At 59.6% G+C, this 16,148-nt stretch overlaps 1 protein-coding gene across 11 annotated transcripts in view; it reads left to right on the forward strand.

The window, feature by feature from the left end:
• The window catches only part of RBFOX3 (RNA binding fox-1 homolog 3), a 399,885-nt gene that overhangs the window by 217,514 nt on the left and 166,223 nt on the right, over positions 1 to 16,148 (forward strand). For all 11 annotated transcript variants that reach the window (XM_044247291.1, XM_044247292.1, XM_044247296.1 and 8 more), the window contains one exon: positions 2,179 to 2,286. The gene's annotated coding sequence lies outside the window, so the exon portion shown is untranslated. The remainder of the gene's footprint in view (positions 1 to 2,178; positions 2,287 to 16,148) is intronic.

A 16,148-nucleotide genomic window follows, 5' to 3' on the forward strand; every position in this document is an offset into this window, starting at 1 on the left:
CTGAGGCTGGCCTGGTAGGACTGGGGTCCCAGAAGCAATGTGGGGGCACCATCCTAGAAGAGGGGGCGCAGGGCCCAGAGGAGAAACCCTGCCTCACCTCTGAGGCTGGAGATGCTCACATCCGGCCACGGGGTAGCTCCTAGAGGTGGGAGAATGGGTAGGGGCATCCCCTGGTCTGGGGGCCTCTGCTGGGCTGGAGATGTGGGCTCCTGTCCCCTCTCTGACACTTTGCTGAACCAGTCCCGGGGACAAGAACGCTCACCTTACCCCCCTTGATGATCCTGCCGCAGTGGGCTGTGGAGGGTCTCCTGGGGCTGTGCAAGGAGGCCGTAGCCATGAAAGAGCTCACACAGCAGATGGGGAAACCGAGTCACCCAGTGGCTCACCATTGCAAGGACAAGGACTGGGTGGCAGTCACAAGCCACCCCGTGCCAGATTCCCTGGGCTCAGGTCTGGGGTGTACCCGTGTGTAGTTGCTTGCCTCCAGGGTCACTGGAAGAAGGTTCCGGGAGCCTTTATTGTCCTAAGCCCCTGGCCTGTCCCTCCCGCTGCCCTCCTCTCCAGGCGAGGCTGGGGCCCCAGCAGAGCACACCCACCCTCACGTGTGCTCCTGCTCGGGCCTGAGGAGGACCGGGCAGCAGCAACAACTCGGTTTATTAAGCCAATAAAATCTCAAGTTCATGAGCTGGAGGGTTTCCTGGCCTGAGCCTGGTGAGCTACTTGGGACACATGGCATGTCCCAGTCCCGGGAAGGGTCCTGTGCCCCGAGAGCCAGCTGCCATCTGCACCTGCTCTCCAGAGTGCGGTCTGCCCCACCCCCGCCGCGCCCTGCCCCACCCCCGCCGCGCCCTGTCCCTGGCAGAGGAGCTCAGGCCGAGCCCTTTGGTGTCCTCGCCACCCAGGCTGGACTCAGGATGGGGCCACTGAGCGCTCCAGTCCCCCTTCTTGAGATCCGCTCAGTTCCTGTCTCCCTGCCCCGCTCTCCCGCACTCCGTTGTCTCTGGGACTTTTCCGGGTGGGCCGGACTCCGGGAGGCTCTGCTTCAGCTCCGGGGACACAGCCCCACCTCGCCGCACGCACAGAACCCTGCGCATCGATTCTGAAGACGAGTCAGCAGTCACAGTGCAGCAGCGCCGCCAACTGTGGCTTTTTGCTTTGTGGTTATTAGTACATCGTTGGGACTTAGCAGCCAGTTGGGGGGTGGGTGCAGGGCGGGGCATGGGGGACAGGGCGTGGAGACGACTGTCCTGCAAATGCCAGGGAGCCCACTCTGGTCGTGGGGCGGATCGTGGGGTGCGAGGGGATGCTGGTGCCGGGCTGGGACTCGGGGCCAGCGCGTCCCTGGGCTCCTGACCCATAGTCCTTGGTGCCCTGAGGCGGCTGGTCCCTCACTGCTTCCTTTGTCCCTTCTGTGCCATCCAGGGGCCCAGCTTCTCCAGAAGTGCAAGCCAGAGAGGCCCCACAGGTGCTAAGTCAGCCATGGTTCTCTGGAGAAACAGAACCAGTGGGAGCTGGCTAGCTATGGACCGGTCCACCTGTCTGTACCTGTAGCTCACTGCCCCGGGTGCGACAGAGAGAGAGAGATGGGGGGCGGTGGATATGGATGGGTGGATGGCGGATGCATAGGTCAAGAAGGAATTGGCTGGTTCAGGTTTTGGTGCGTGAGGTTAAATGTCTAGATAGACTCTCCAAGGTCTGCACGGACTGCAGATCCTGGTCAGCGCCACAGCCCTGGACTCTGGCCCAGGGCTGGGGAACCCAGATGAATAATGGGGTGATGCTGGCGACCTGTCCTCAACAAGGCACCGTTGACTGCACAGGAGTGCTGGGGCCTGTGTGGGGAACAGGCGACACAGGCCATCCTGATGTCGCTGTGCTCACTGCCAGCCAGGCCCCGTGGGCACGGCCCCCCACCTCGGGTCCCAGGCCCAGTCTGACACGGTGGCCTCCCCGCAGGACAGCAGCGAGTGGCCGGGAGCCTTGAGGTGTGAGCGGAGGTGCTTTGTTCTAACTTCTCCCAGCCCGATGCGTCCTCGGCTGCGACTCAAAGACGCCGTTCCCGTGACACTGTCCTGTGGTATTTTTAATCAAGAGCGCGGGAGAGCGTGTGTCTGATGCACTCCAGATATTTGGAGATTGAAAATGGTTTTGTTCTCGTGTTTTCTTTTCCAAATGCAGCGTTAAGTCAGAACGGCCAGAGGAAGATCCCGACCGTCTTCCCCCTGAGCGGGTCTGCGGGCCCCTCCGGCCGGGAACCCGTCCCCGGAGCTGTCCATCGGCAAACAGGTGCGTGCTCTTTCTCCTCACACTTCTGGCTCCCCTGGAGCTGGTTCATGAATCCGGGCTTCTCAGGGTGGGGGTGGGGGCCGCGGGGGCGGCTCCCAGCCGTGGGCGGCAGTCTCGGCAGTGCGCCGCTGGGTGTCAGCTGGGGGAGCCCTGGATGGTGGAGAGGAGGGTCCCCGCCTCCCCCTGCTGCTCGGGTCCTAAACCCTTCCGTGTTTTTCACCTGCCCTTACTTGGTCCCGTCACTAAAATGCAAATCAGCGAGTGTATAATAGATAATTAATAGACTGATCAGCCGGCAAGGGAGGTAAGTAGATAAATAATTTTAATCATCCTTGGGCTGCCCATAAATTCCCTCCCTGCCTTTTTATTAAACTCTGTTTACAGGAGTCGTTCATACTGCATGCTCTTCTGCAAAACCCTTCCTTGGCGTCTCCCACCAGGCCTGACCTGGAGTGGAGGCTCCGCACAACAGCCTGGCCCGTCCCCAGCAGGGCCCAGCTCTGGCACACGTGTCCAGAAGCCCTGCCCAAGGAATAGAGGTGGGGGGCAGCAGGGCAGACGGCACTCAGCCCCCCGAGGCCCACCCTCTGCTCCCCAGCGTGGCCACAGCCTATGTTTAGACAGACCCAGAAGCCTTTATTATGCTTGGCGCCTGTGCTGTAGGTATGAGCTCGTTCTCCTCCTGGGGAGGCCTCCGCCTATTAATAGCCTTGGCTGAGGCTTCCTTGGGGCTCCGAATGCCAAGAGAGAAAGTGGGTTAATAAATATAAAAGAAAACTCCCGTAACAGGGCCTGGGGCCAAACTCTCTCCCAGACTCTCCAAGAGTGGTGGCTGACAGGGTCCGGAGGGGTACAGGGCTCCTTGCACGCCTGACCTCCTCCACCCAGAGGTCCGATGCCTGGCGGGCACGTCTGGACCACGGTCAGAGAAGTCTCTAGGCTACGCAGCAGCAGGGACGGTGGAGGCACTGGCGGCGAAGGCTGCCATCCAGGTGGGGCAGAGGACGGGGTTCGAGTATGGCCTTGGAGATCCGGTGGCTGAAGCAGACAGGGAGGCATCCTTGGCTCTCCTGGTTCCCCTTCCCACTGGTGCCATCTCTCCATTGTTTTTTGCTAGCAGCCTTGGGCACCTGGAGGATGGAAAAGAAGGAGGGGACGTGGCCCTTGGGGTGGTTGCTGAACAAGATGCCTGTCTCCTCGCCTTCTACCCCGCTCCCAGAATCGCAGCAAGGACAGCTTCTCTGAGTTAGAATCCCTTGTATGAGGGGAGTAGCATCCTAGGGAACAGAGCAGGGAGGGGACAGGGAAGCTCCTTGAGGACAGGTGTGCCATGGTCAGCTCACAGCTGGATTGCAAAGTGTCCGCTGCACGAGGCACCAGCAGGCACTCCCCATAGCCATACAGGCTGCCCCTGGGCTGGTGAGTTTGCAGCTAACCCTGCAGCGTGCCCTCGGCTCAGGGAATGGTTCTGCCCCGGTCTCGTTTATTCTCAGCCTGGTGCTGTGCTGGCTCACTCCTAGAATTTGTGCTCCTTAGGGTGGGAGTGGCACAGGGTGGTCCCTGCCACCCGCTCCTTGGTGGCCAGGCTGAGGCTCCCTCCCAGGGACATGGCTGCTACAGAAAGTTCTCTGCAGAGCTTTCATCCCATGTTGGGTAAATCCTCTCCCAGTGAAACGAAGTCAGACCGTGGGTGTTTGTGGCTGTTGCTGGGTTTTCGCAATGCGCCCGTCCTAGCTGCTCCCGCAGGACAGCCGACAAGGGCAGAGCCTGGGTGGCCTCCTGCTGCTTCCCGGGCTGGACACAGGGTCCGCGGCAGGCCACCTGGTCGGTCCACTGGGCTCTCACCGCCGGGTCATGTGTCCTCGGAGGGCGGCTGCTTGCCTGGGGCAGAGAGGGAATTCGGCCTGAACAGGTGGAAAGGCGTTTTTACAAGTTCCCCTCGGTGGAATTCAAGTCTGGACGACGGCTCAGCAGGGACTCCCTGCCCTGTCCGGGGTAGATTGAGCTCCGAGCTGCTCGCGTGCCCCGCTGCGTCCCCGGCCCCACTGGCTGAGTAGGAGGAAGCCCAGCCAGGGAGGAGGCGGAAAGAGCAGACGGGGCAGCGTTCCCAGATGCCGCATCCCTCCCCTCAGCTCAGGGCAGGCTGGAGAGGCGGCCAGCGAGCCTGCTTTCGTTACGGTCTGTCCTGGGCAGGCAGACAAGGGGGACAGGACAGGAGCAGAGGGAACCTGAGAGCGAGGCCTGTCGGGATAGCTCCGCATTGTACTTTTCTGGTCATTCAGCGGACAAGTTTCGGGCTTCTTTGTTTCTGCTCTGGGGGAGTCGGGGCCGGGTGTAAAGAAATAGTGACCATGAAAGGCGGGAGCGAACGGATGGTCAGCCAGTGCTGGGCACACAGCAGGGCCCTGGTGCTCTGGCGCGGCTGTGACAGGAGCTGGGGGCTGCTCCCCTCTATCAGAAGGCCTGTAGGTCCTGGGGGGCTCTCGCCCACTGCCCTGCTTGAACCTCATATGCCCTGTCAGGGTCAGCACCCCCCGCCCACGAGGCCCTGGGGGCCGGGAATGGAGGGGCCACTACCGGCGTCCACACCTTCCTGGGTCTTCTGACCCTTGCTCAGCTCAGCGGGGCAGAAGTGGTTTGTCCATGAGCTGCCTTGAAGGGGCGGCGGGCCTGGCTGTGGGGTGTGGGGCCCGACAGGCCTCCACGGCATGGGGCTTGTGCAGCACAGAGAGTAGAGCCTGCAGGCGGGGTCCCCGGGCCCGGGAAGCTGAGGAGGGACATCTGTCTGTGTGCTTGGGTCGGAGTCTACACCAGACACGTCTGTGTGCGAGTGTGAACATCCATGAGATGGAGGCGCTCCAGGCTGGCGAGGACTTTCCGTCTTAAAAACCCCTTCCTGACCCGAAACACAAGGGAAACAGGAGGAAGGTGCCATCACAGTAGGAACTCCTACTGTGTCACGTGATGTCACACCCGTGAGATGCCATGGGACGTCCATGCTGGCGGGGACCTGGGGACCATCTTGGCCAGCTCCTTCCTCTTTGTGCTGAGAAGGAGAGGGGGCTCTGCCGGCCCCCGGCTCGTCCCAGGGCTCACAGCCGGTGGTGGTGGCTGCTCTGCATCCGACTCGGAACCTTTGAGGGCTGGCTCTCCTGCTTCAGCTGTGGTCAGACTGAAAGGGACACTTCCTGTGCCTGGTGCTCCTGCCGGGCCGGACAAGTAGTGGGGAGCTCCCGCTGTGCCTGCCGTGTCTTCCTGAGCTGAGCTCCAGGCGCCTACAGGTGGGGGAGGGAGCTGCCTCCTGCTGGCCTTCGCCCCCCCACTCCAGCCCCAACCCCTGAACCCCACCACCTCGGGAGGCCCTGCCATATTGCATGGGCACTGGCGGAGAGCAAGGACCACATTGTCCTGGCTCCCTAGGTCCAGAGTGTCTATGTCATGAGGGTCTGAGGAAGGAGCCAAGTGCGAGAACTTGCTTCTCTGGCAGACACGGGTCGTGCGTGGAGCCCGGTCCTGCCCAGAGCAGCACTCCAGGCCTCAGGGCAGGAGAGCCCCCACGCCTCCAGGGAATGTCAGAGCTGGGAGCAAGGGGGTGGCCCTTCAGTTCGCCTCCTCCCCTGGGGCTAGAAGGATCTACAGGCCTTCCCTAGCATCATTGCTTTTCTTCTTAAATGAAAGCGAACTTTTCATTAGGGCGTGAGCGATAGATCTGTGGAAAGTGTAGACAGGACAGCGAAGGAACAGTCCCAGGCTAGGAAAACACCGCTGCGCGCATGGCGCAGAGATGGGGTCGCACCGCGCGCTGGTGCTGTCCTTGCTACCGGCACCTTCGGGGGTGCGTTCAGCTGGATTCCCCCCGTGTTCACCGACCGCGCGCTCCTTCCCCGCGTGGAGCTGACGTCACGCAGCTACCCAGCCCCGCAGCTGTGCTGCCAGGGACCAGCACTGGCATTAGCCTCCAACCCTGTTTCCAAAACTCTCTGCCACACTTCAAGAAACCAGAAGATTAATTTCCCAAATAGGAATTAGGAGATGATTATTCACACCACAAAGGAGTCTGCAAACATCCCCAAGTCGGAGCTTCTTTGATAAACGGGCTCCTCCGGGGCATTCAGACATGCTCGGACGCAGGAGAGCCCAGCGCGCGGCCGAATGCAAGGAGGAAGGCACACCGGCCTCACGCCGCCTCCCGCCCTTCCTCCCCGGCGCCCGCGCCAGCACGCGCACACCCACACCCGGGCACGCTCACGCTCACGGACGCGTGCACTGCACACAACGTTGGGAAGCTTTTTCTCGTGGTCGGCTGAAAGGCGATGATAATTTCCTTCATCACGAGTCTCATCTGTTTATCGGGTGGCCTGGTCCCAGCAGCCGTTACTGGGGAATAAACGACCCCTTCCCCGTAAAGGATAAGGCGAAGTCGCCGTTGGCGAGGTGAGGGAGGTCCCGGGGCTCTGGCCGCGTCACTCATTCTGCGGTAAGACGGAGAAGTCTCAGGAGAGACTCAGGGGAGTTTCAATAAAACCAGATCCGGAAACCCCAAATCCCAGGCTGCAAGCTGGCGCCCACGGCTTGGCACCAGGGGCGTCGGGTGGGGTCACCGTCCCGGACGCTGTGGCCTCCCCTCTGAGCTTCTCCGCCTGACGAGTCGCCTCCACCCAAAGGAGAGCAGGGGCCCAGCCAGGGGAGCCGGCGCTCACGGGCAAGGGCTCTGTGTGCGTTCTCAGGGCCCCCGACGGACAGTCCGCCGAGGTTTCCGATGTATTTGCTTTCGGTTTCAGGCCACGTGAGTGGGATTTGCAGTTTAATCATAAACATAAAAATATATAGATGACGTGTATATTTTTAGAATAAGTTGTTGGGTCCATATAACATGAAATTCACCAACTTAAAGCCGACCGACCATTCAGTGGCCTGAGGTGCGGCCACCCCCCCCGACCGGGTCCTGAGCGACCATTCCCATCACCGCCGACTAATGCCCCTCACTCAGGTGTGTTTACGAGTGTTCAGTTACTTTGCTTAGAAAGGTGCCCTGCCGGCCGCCAGCCCCTTCCCTCCCTCCCCTAAAACTAGCCCTTGAGGAAGCAGAGCAAGCTGGACCATGCGTGGGGTCTGGAATCCAGCATCACTTACATGCCTGGGGGTCGTGATGGAGCCGGCAGCACCCAGGGCGAGTCCCGGCTCTGTCTCCTGCCGGCCCGTGATCCCAGGCAGTGAGGGGACCTTCGCGCCTCCTGCTGTGCCGTGGGATGAGACCGTTCCTGACGGGCTGTCTGCGGGGGGGGGGCACCGTCGTCCGCGAACGGGAGGGGCTGGCGCCGTCACACCGGAGAGCGCGGTGGCTGTTTGCGTGTCTGTTTGATACTTTCTGGAAGCCAGCCCAGTTTAGCAGTGGGGGCTCCTGTACCAACTTCAGTGACGCTAACGGTAGTGAGTTCTGTTAACCCACTGCCATCGGACCAGCCACTAGAACTTCACTTTGGTTTGTGGTAAAACACACAGAACACAATTCAGCGCCGTGACCGTGTGTAAGTGCGCCGTTCGTGGGCACCAGGCACATCACGAGGCCGCGTAGCCGCCGCCACCTGCCTCCAGAGTTCTCTCCATCCGGCACAATCAAACCTGTCCCCATCAGTCCCTAACCCCGCCGTCCACTCCCCGACCCCCGGCGCCTGCCGTCCGCTGTCTGTCCCGGGAGTGAGGCCCCAGAGACCTCACCAGCCTCTCTGGCTGACGTCCTCCGGGGTCGCACACTGCGGTGGCGTCAGGATTTCCTTCCCGTTCAAGGCCGAGCGACGCTCCGTGGAGCCGAAGGGCCGAGCCGCGTGGACCCGCCATGGTCAGAGCCCGGCCCGTCTCTCGGCTGCCGCGAGCCCTGCAGCTCCAGGAGCGTGTGTGTCTGTTCCTCTGTCTTGACATGAAGGAAATGAAGCGGGTTTGGAAACTTGCTTTCCTGTGGGGTTCTCCCGTGCTCCACTGTGCACACGCAGGCACACACACGCACACCCTCACACCCGCGGGCCACAGGCCCAGGGTGGCAGCCTCAGCAGCAGGCCGCCCCCGCCCAAGGCGGTCTGTCCGGGTGCATCTCCGTCGCTGTCCATCTGGAAGACAAGTCCATGGCAGGCAGTTTTCCTCCTGCCTTTGGGTGAGACTCGTGGGGCCACGTTGTCCTGGGAGACTGTGTCCTACTAGCTACTCACCCAGCTAGGTTCCACGTCCTGATGGACGACACGGAGAAGCAGAGGTCCAGAATGACCCTGTGGGAACTGGGGAGGGGAGGCCAGAGACCCCCAAGCACCCGCTGGGGCTCCCACGGGCTCCCTTCTGAAGGGAAGCGGATTCTAGCCAGGACTGCCCGCTCGCTGGGGCTGAGTGTTCAGCCAGCTGGCGGGTGGGTTGAGGAAGGGACGGTCCAGGGGCCCACAAGGTGCCAAGAGTCCATGGCGGGGAACAAAGCCTCGTTCTCCAGGAGTGGGTGCGGGAATCGGGGGCCGTGTTTCATCCTGACTACCCCGAAACCCCCGTGGGAGGTTCTGTGTGTAAATCCGTGTGACCACAAAGGTGGGATTTTCTGGGAAGGAATCACCGAAACGTCAGGCCGTTCTCTCCTGAGACCCGTTTGTTTCTCCAGGAAACAAAAAGCAAGATCAGTCTGTGCTTCAGCCACCAAGCCCTCCGGCGCTTGGAGTCAGTGGCAGCGGCAGCGTGACAGTCAGCTCCTGTCTCCAGAGCGCTCCCTCGTCAGCCCCCAGAGTGCACGGCTCACCCGTGCTGCGGGCCAGCCTCTGCCCGGGGGACCCCCAGCCTGGGTGTTCTAGAATCGTTTTACCCACACATGGATGCCAAGGGGTGAAAGTCTTTACTGTGCGTGTAGAAGTGAAAGATCCTTTTGCTGGAAATCAGGGCTGTGGTTTGACAGCGTCGGGTCTCCCGACCTGGATGATGTCACCGGCTTTCTTTTCCGTGCGCCCCAGCTCTCCTGGACTTCCGGTGCTCCCAGAGCAGCGCTGGGCTCAGGCTGCCGTACCCAAACCTCAGCCTGGGAAATACGTTTGCTCCCAGTCCTGGAGGCTGGACAACCGGGGGCGAGGCGGCAGCAGGGTGGCTCCTTCTCAGGCCCCTCTTCTGGGCGGGCAGACGGCCGTCTCCTCGTTGCGCTGTCGTCCCCCTGTGCATGTCTGTGTCCCGATCTTTTCTTACAAGGACACCGGGCACGTTGGATTTGTTTCCCCCCCCCCACCGCAATCACCTCATTTTAACTTAAATCACCTCTCTAAAGACCCATTCCCAAATCCAGGCACCCCATGGTGCTGGGGGTCAGGTCTTGCCTGTGTGTGTTTGGGGGACACGATTCAGCCCGCGACAGGGCCCGCTGCTGTCCAGTGTGGTACCCGGGCCGGCTGGGCCCTGTCCCCCTGGGTGTGCATCAGGAGTGGTGCCCCCATGTCTTCCTGTCTCCTTGGTCCCGGGTGTGGCCTTTCATGCACTCGCTCGTTTCCCGTGCCCACCCTGCGTCCCCGCGTCCCGCTGCATCCGGCGCGGGGACTGTTTCAACGATGCTGATTCCAGACAAGCCTCTCCAGTTACAGACGTTTGCCCTCCTGCCTCTGAGCCTTGCAGTCAGCAGGCGCTGGTGCTCAGATGAAGCCACCCCGGCCCTCATCGATCCGCCAGGACGGTCTGTTTCCTCCTTCTCTCCTGCCACCAAGGTCAATACTGTGTGGCCTCAGGTCAGGGGGTATCTCAGCCTCCGTGGAAGACCTCACCCTCTTCCACTTCCCCCACTCTCTCCGGCCAGCCCCCACAAGCCACTCTCAGGGTGCGTGAGTGCAGGGCAGAGACGTGAAGAGGTGAGTCTCCGCCGCCCAAGCCACCTGGTGTGGGCCAGGTTCCATGAAGGGCTCCCCTGGTGACAGCAGGACCTCTCCGGGCTGCTGTCAAGTGAAACATTGGCTTCTCCTCTGTGCCTTTGCCCTCACTGTTCCCTTGTCTCCTTAAACAGCCCATTGTCCTCCGATACTCAACCAGGACATCCTTTCCGTGAAGCCCTTCTGGCTCTCCCCCTTCCCACCTCCCTGCTTCTCAGGCATCCCTTTGGCCCTGGGCTCAGCAGCTACAGAGTGGTGCTGTGCTTCCTGGCCTGGCTTCTCCAGAGGGAGCGGAGAAGGGGGCAGGAGCGACCATTCACCTTTGTCCCCTACCCAGACCCTCCCAGTGCCTGGTGCAGTCTGGGCACCCAGGAATGCTCTCGTGGAATGCAGACGTGGCTCCTTTGCCGTGTGGTGCTTCTCAGTGGCCTACCACCAGAGTAGCTATCCCCAGGATCTTTTCCTTCTCCCAGAGGACACGTTCCATGTTCCCGGGCTGCCTTATAATAAGGCTCCCCGCCTCTTCCTCTCAGTGCCGGTTCGCGGTAACACTGCGGGGTCCGGTGCCTCACCCAGACGCGTTCTAGAGCTGCCTGGTGGTGCGCTCTCCACCGGGAGGAGCTTCAGGGATGGGACACGGACACCAGTACATTCCCAGACACGTGCTTTGTCTCATGATCCTCATGCTTACTGATTCGTTTCGTTTTTCTAATGTGACCCTTCAGGTAATACCACAAATGGCTTCTCTACTCAACTCTCCAGAAAATGTCTAAGGGCATTTGGGGGGTGAGGAAGTGTGCTGGACCACAGAGGTACCCTGTCAACTCCTGTGGTCCCCGACTCCCCGGCAGGCGGGAGTCTGTGCGCTGGTCGGCGTGGCTGGTCACGTCCGTTGTGAATAAACCCCCACATTCCCGAAGAGGACATCCCGCCGTGTTCCATGGCTGGCATGGGGCCGGAGGACAGCCCTTCTGCTCCTCTGTGGGTTTGTTCTGCGTCTCTGCTTTTCTCACGGGGATCAGAGCCCAGCCTGCGCCCGAGGACCCCCAGAGCTGCTGGATGTGGTTGGGAAGTGTCTCCCTGATGCAGTGGAGATGGCCCAGGAAGCAACAGGGCCCTGGAGGGGTGGGTCGCACTGCTGGTGCAGGAGAGGACCCTGCCCCCAGCACGAGGCTCTCCTTCCCCTCCAAGTGCCGGCTTCCGGGCAGGTGAAGGGCGTCTGGAATACGGATGAGCTGGCCCTGAGAGGCCAGAGCCCACAGAGGCCACGGAAAGGGCCACTGCCCAATCTCCCAGAGGTGGTCCAGGGTGTCCGAGGGCTGCCGTGAGCCGCTGTCACTCATCTCTTGTGTGATCTCAGCCCTCCTGCCCAGGAGGCCTTGGATCCAGGCATGGCTGCTCAGCAGAGGAAAGGGAACTGTAGAGCACAAGACACAAGACGGGGAGGGCAGCGTACCTTGGAGGGCACTTGAAGAAGATGAACAAATAGAAAGAGAGACACTAACTGAAATCAGGAAAGAAGCACAGCCAGTGGGAGAGGGAGAGAAGAGGAAGAGGGGAAGGGGAAGGAGCGGAGAGAAGGAGGAGGGGGAAGGGGAGGGGAAGGGGATATAGGGAGAAACAGAGGAGAGAGCAGGGAGGGAAGAGAAGGGAGGAACGAGGGGAGGGAGAAGGAGGAGGGAGAGAGGGGGAAGAAAGAGGGAGAAGGAGAGGAGGAGGAGGAGGAGGGAGGAGGAAGGAGGGAGGAGGAAGGAGGGAGGGGGAAGGAGGGCTGTAGTAAGGCGGCTACGGAAGAACCCCACCTAGTCTGGGCATGGAGTCTTCTGCCAGGAGCTGTCCTGGGAGCGCAGGTCCCTAGGGAGGGCACCGAGGGGCGACCACTGTCCTTCAGGTCAGGGGCTATGCCCTTCCCTCAGTGTATTCCATGCTGACATTCTCATTATGCTAATCACTTTTGCGTGTGTATCTAATATAAAGTCTGCCCATAAAGTAATGAAACAGGGCTTGACTCTGGCAAATGATGTGATTATTACATAATGAGATTAAGTGACCTAAACCAATAAGAAAATCAAAATCAGATTGTGGTGTGTGTGCGTGTGTGTGTGTGTGTGTGTGTGTGTGTGTGTGAGACTTTGGTGACTTTTGGGGGGGTTAAAATTTAAAAAAAATTTTTTGCTGATAGCAGGTCATTTTTTAAAAGTTCTTTTGTATTTTCTGTTTGAGTCTGTGCGTCTGCGCACTGGGGAGCCCCATAAATTCTGGGCTATGGAATCTGGCTGTGTCAGCAGTCGCCAAATGAATTGATATTAAGCGCAACAAAAGTCTCTCTAATTCGCCTCATGTCTGCCTCTGCCCTCCTCCAGCCCCTTCTCGACCCCCCACCCCCACCCCCCCACAAGCCGTAATTGAGAAGTGGAGGAACAGAGCTGGCCGTCCACGCTGGGGATGACGCTCACGCACCTAGTATGTAAAACCTCACCGTTATTTAGAGATAGCTGCCCGTCCCACCGCCCCACCGCAGGCAGACAGACAGACACTCCCAGAGGTGCCCCAGCACCCCACGCAGCCCAGCACTCCCAGAAAGCACTGGCAGGGCGCAGGGGAGCCATAGTACTTCCTGAGCTGGGCCCCCAGCGGCTGTTGCACCCACGGGTCCCTAGTAGCTACTGCAAGGCATCTGGGAGGAGTGGGGGGCAGGAAACCCACCGGGAACCGGCAAGAATGAATGGCTGAGACTCAGGAAAACAACACAAATCGTAAACCAACAACTTCTGCTCCTTCTGTCAGCACCTTACCTCGCTCACGCTCAGACCCCACAGTTTGGAGTTCAGAGCCAGGCTGCCCGTGGGAAGCCCCTCCCCCTTTCCTGAGCTGGAAGCCACTTGCTGGAAAGGAATTGGCTCCCACCCAAAATGTACAGAGAGGCCCAGGCGGCAGGCATCCCTCCCACCCTCCCTCCCTCACCTTGCCAGGCTGTGCATTAATTTTTTTCCTCTTGCCCTCCCCATAAAACGAATCTTGATTTAAGAAATCAGACCTGGCAGCTGTATCTCGTCCCTAACATGCTCCAGTTGCCGGGATCTGGAAAATCTGCTGTGGGCAGGCAGGATTGCCTCCGAATGCATTTCTAGCACGGTGGATTTAGTGAGCACACACACGGCAGAATTTATCTGCATATGGCATGCCTCGTGGGCCCTCGCCACGGGCGCCAGAGCAAACCGTAGCCTCTGAGAGGATCCCCGAATCTGAGCACACCCCATGGTGGCCGTCCTCTCTCACAGAGCCCCCAGCACGGACCAAGCGCCGTCGGAAAGATGAACGGGGCTCCTCGCAAGCCTTCTGCACGTCATTATCTTGGGGGAAGACCAGGCTGTTTGGACTGGGCCCTGGGCTTTTCCTACCCACCGCCAGGGGAGACCCTCTTCCTCCTGAGGAAGAAAACTTAGGACGTTATTCAAATGGAGGGTTGGTGGGTGAAATGAATTAAAACCAGCGACAAGCAATCATGTTTTGAATTTGATGAAGGCGGATCGGCAGTGGCGTGAGCGTACAGAGGCACTGGCTGCTGTCTCCAGGTGATAAATGAGTGCCCCGTGTTTGTAGGCAGGGGGCGGAGATGAGCTGGGGCCCTGTCACCAGCCGCCAGGGGTGGAGGAGCGGTAGCTCCAGGCACCTGCCGGCCACTGTCCGTGGTGCTGAACCCCTGCCCTCCGCTGCCTGCCTTTCCCTGTTCTCCCTAAGTGAAGGCATTGGCTAGAGTAGGACACAGCTGCTTGACCCCGGGATTCGGTGGTCGGTGTGCCCAATATAAGCTGATAAACTGCCCTCCAGTCCGAGATTCTGCCAAGGGGCTTTAGGGGTGGAGAAGCTGTTAAGAAAATGTCGTCATGTATTGAAGGGGAGTAGAAGCTGGCTTGCTTAGCCCTGCATTCCCAGCTGTAGGAGGCAAGTATGCGGCTGTGGCTGGGGAGCCCAGTAGCCTTCAGTGGGAATACTTACCTGTTCCGGTAGCTGGACAGGTGACCACACGTGAGGCTGTGTCACCGCTTCCCAAGGCTGCAGCACAATTCCACACTTGTCTGTCACCCCACCCCCACTCCCAAAGCAGCAGATTAACGAGAGACAGCAGGCAAGGACCTGGGACAGTTCTGCGGCTCTCACGTGACCTTGGACAGGTCACTGCCTCCCTATGTTCTCAGTGTTCTCACCTAAAAAATGGATGTGATGAGACCCGCCCTGCCAACCTTGTGACTGTTGGAACGGACCAAATGAGACAGTAGCTTTAAGTGGACTCGAAAAACTGTGAACTATAGTGTAAACATATGGCTTTAATAATAGCAGCCGTGTAAAAGAGAAGAGGCTTCTGAGACCTGTGTGTCTGATATTCTAGCCAAGCAAGTGCTCCAGGGGCCTGCTTTTGGCAGGGGTGGGGGGCGGAGGGAGTAGATCTAAAGCCCCATAAAGCCATAGCAAGGCCTCCGGGAGGAATGGTCTCTTCTACCAACTCCCAAAAGAAAGGCCGGATTCCAAAATGAAGTCTGTTTTGCTTCTTACTTTGCTAACATAAAGAGAGCGGGTGATTTCTACCGCCACCCCGCCCCCAGATGCAGCTTCTCCTTGGTGGAATCAGAATACAATAGTTAGAGGTCTCTGGTGGCAGAATTCAGCGGAGGAAAGAAAGCAAACGGATCTGTTCTAAGCGTTTGGCATACCGCTGTTCTCTCATTATCCAGCAAGAGCAGCCCAGCGTTACCCTCTGCAGCATCGAACACTTCCAGGGGCAGAGTGTGGGGAGTGTGTGTGTGTGTGTGTGTCTACAGTGCCGAGCGCCAGTGTCAGCATAAATATGTCATCGTTGTAGACTAACATTTTAATTCCTTCCTTCAACTGCTGTCTTTTAGCCCCTTCTCTGTGCTGGGGCCCCGCCAGGGGCTGGCGACAGCCTCTGTATCCTGCAGTTGCTTCCATCACAGCGGGGCACGGAGGGTCGAGATAGAGCCCAGCAGGTGCTCTCTGGCTCTCAGAGGGGTGCACGCTGATCTCCCTCCCCTCGCTTCTCTCCTGGTCACACCTGTCCTCTGCTGTATCCTGGTGTCATTGAACTCTTGGCTCCCTCTGGCTTTTAGACAAACCCTCCCCCCTTCTTCTCTTGGCATGATTATTGGAAGATTCGTAACAAAACAGAGCAATTCCACACAACTGGTCATCAACACAAGCCTCTGAATGAGGGATTGGGAATCGGTGGTGGGGCCCTAGTGTCTGGCCTTGGGGATCCTAAGTTGTAGAATCTCACTAGGTTGTGGGAGCTTGTGATGGTCCAGTCCATGTCTCCAGCCCGGGAGTGAGGCTGAGCATCGTGAAGTCCAGGGTTTTGCTGCATGGTGACGTCTCTATGTGAGACTTCCTAAGTAACACACTGTCCCAGTTTCCCTCGGCCAGCCTGCAAAGGCAGTCCACTTTCTTCCTCCTGAACATAGAGGAACCACATGGGGCCATCCAGAAAGGCTCTGGGAGTGGCCAGGGGAAAGGGCCAGGTTCCCACTGTGATCTGTGCATGCAGGGGCTCCCCCACACTCCCGCTGGCCCCTGAGAACAGAGATCAGAGGAGCCTTCAGAGAAAGTTCGGTCCTGCCTGCCCAGGACGTGAGCCGCTGTGGCTCTGCAGGTCTCATCACTGATGCCACGTGGGGCTCTTAGTTTTGAGGGGCTGCCCTGACCACCCAGGGCTCTGGGCTATGCCCTCAGCCCCATTCCTCCCGCCTAGCGAGGGAAGAGCCTCCCTGACCAAGAGCTTTCCCGAGGTGCTTCAGGGGACTCCCCTACCTTGTGCATAGTGCCGCACCTCCTCTATTTAACTGCAGGCCACGTGGGCCACCGAACGCAACCCCACAGCAGCTTCCTTACCGCCCATGCTCCGACTCAGCCGACGAAGCTGTCCCGGAATCCAAAATGCTTCGCGGCCGAGAGAGCCGTGGCTCTTGCCCTGTGCCC

The sequence above is a fragment of the Neovison vison genome, chromosome 5, assembly GCF_020171115.1.
Source record: "Neovison vison isolate M4711 chromosome 5, ASM_NN_V1, whole genome shotgun sequence".
NCBI classification, from domain to species: Eukaryota; Metazoa; Chordata; class Mammalia; order Carnivora; family Mustelidae; genus Neogale; species Neogale vison.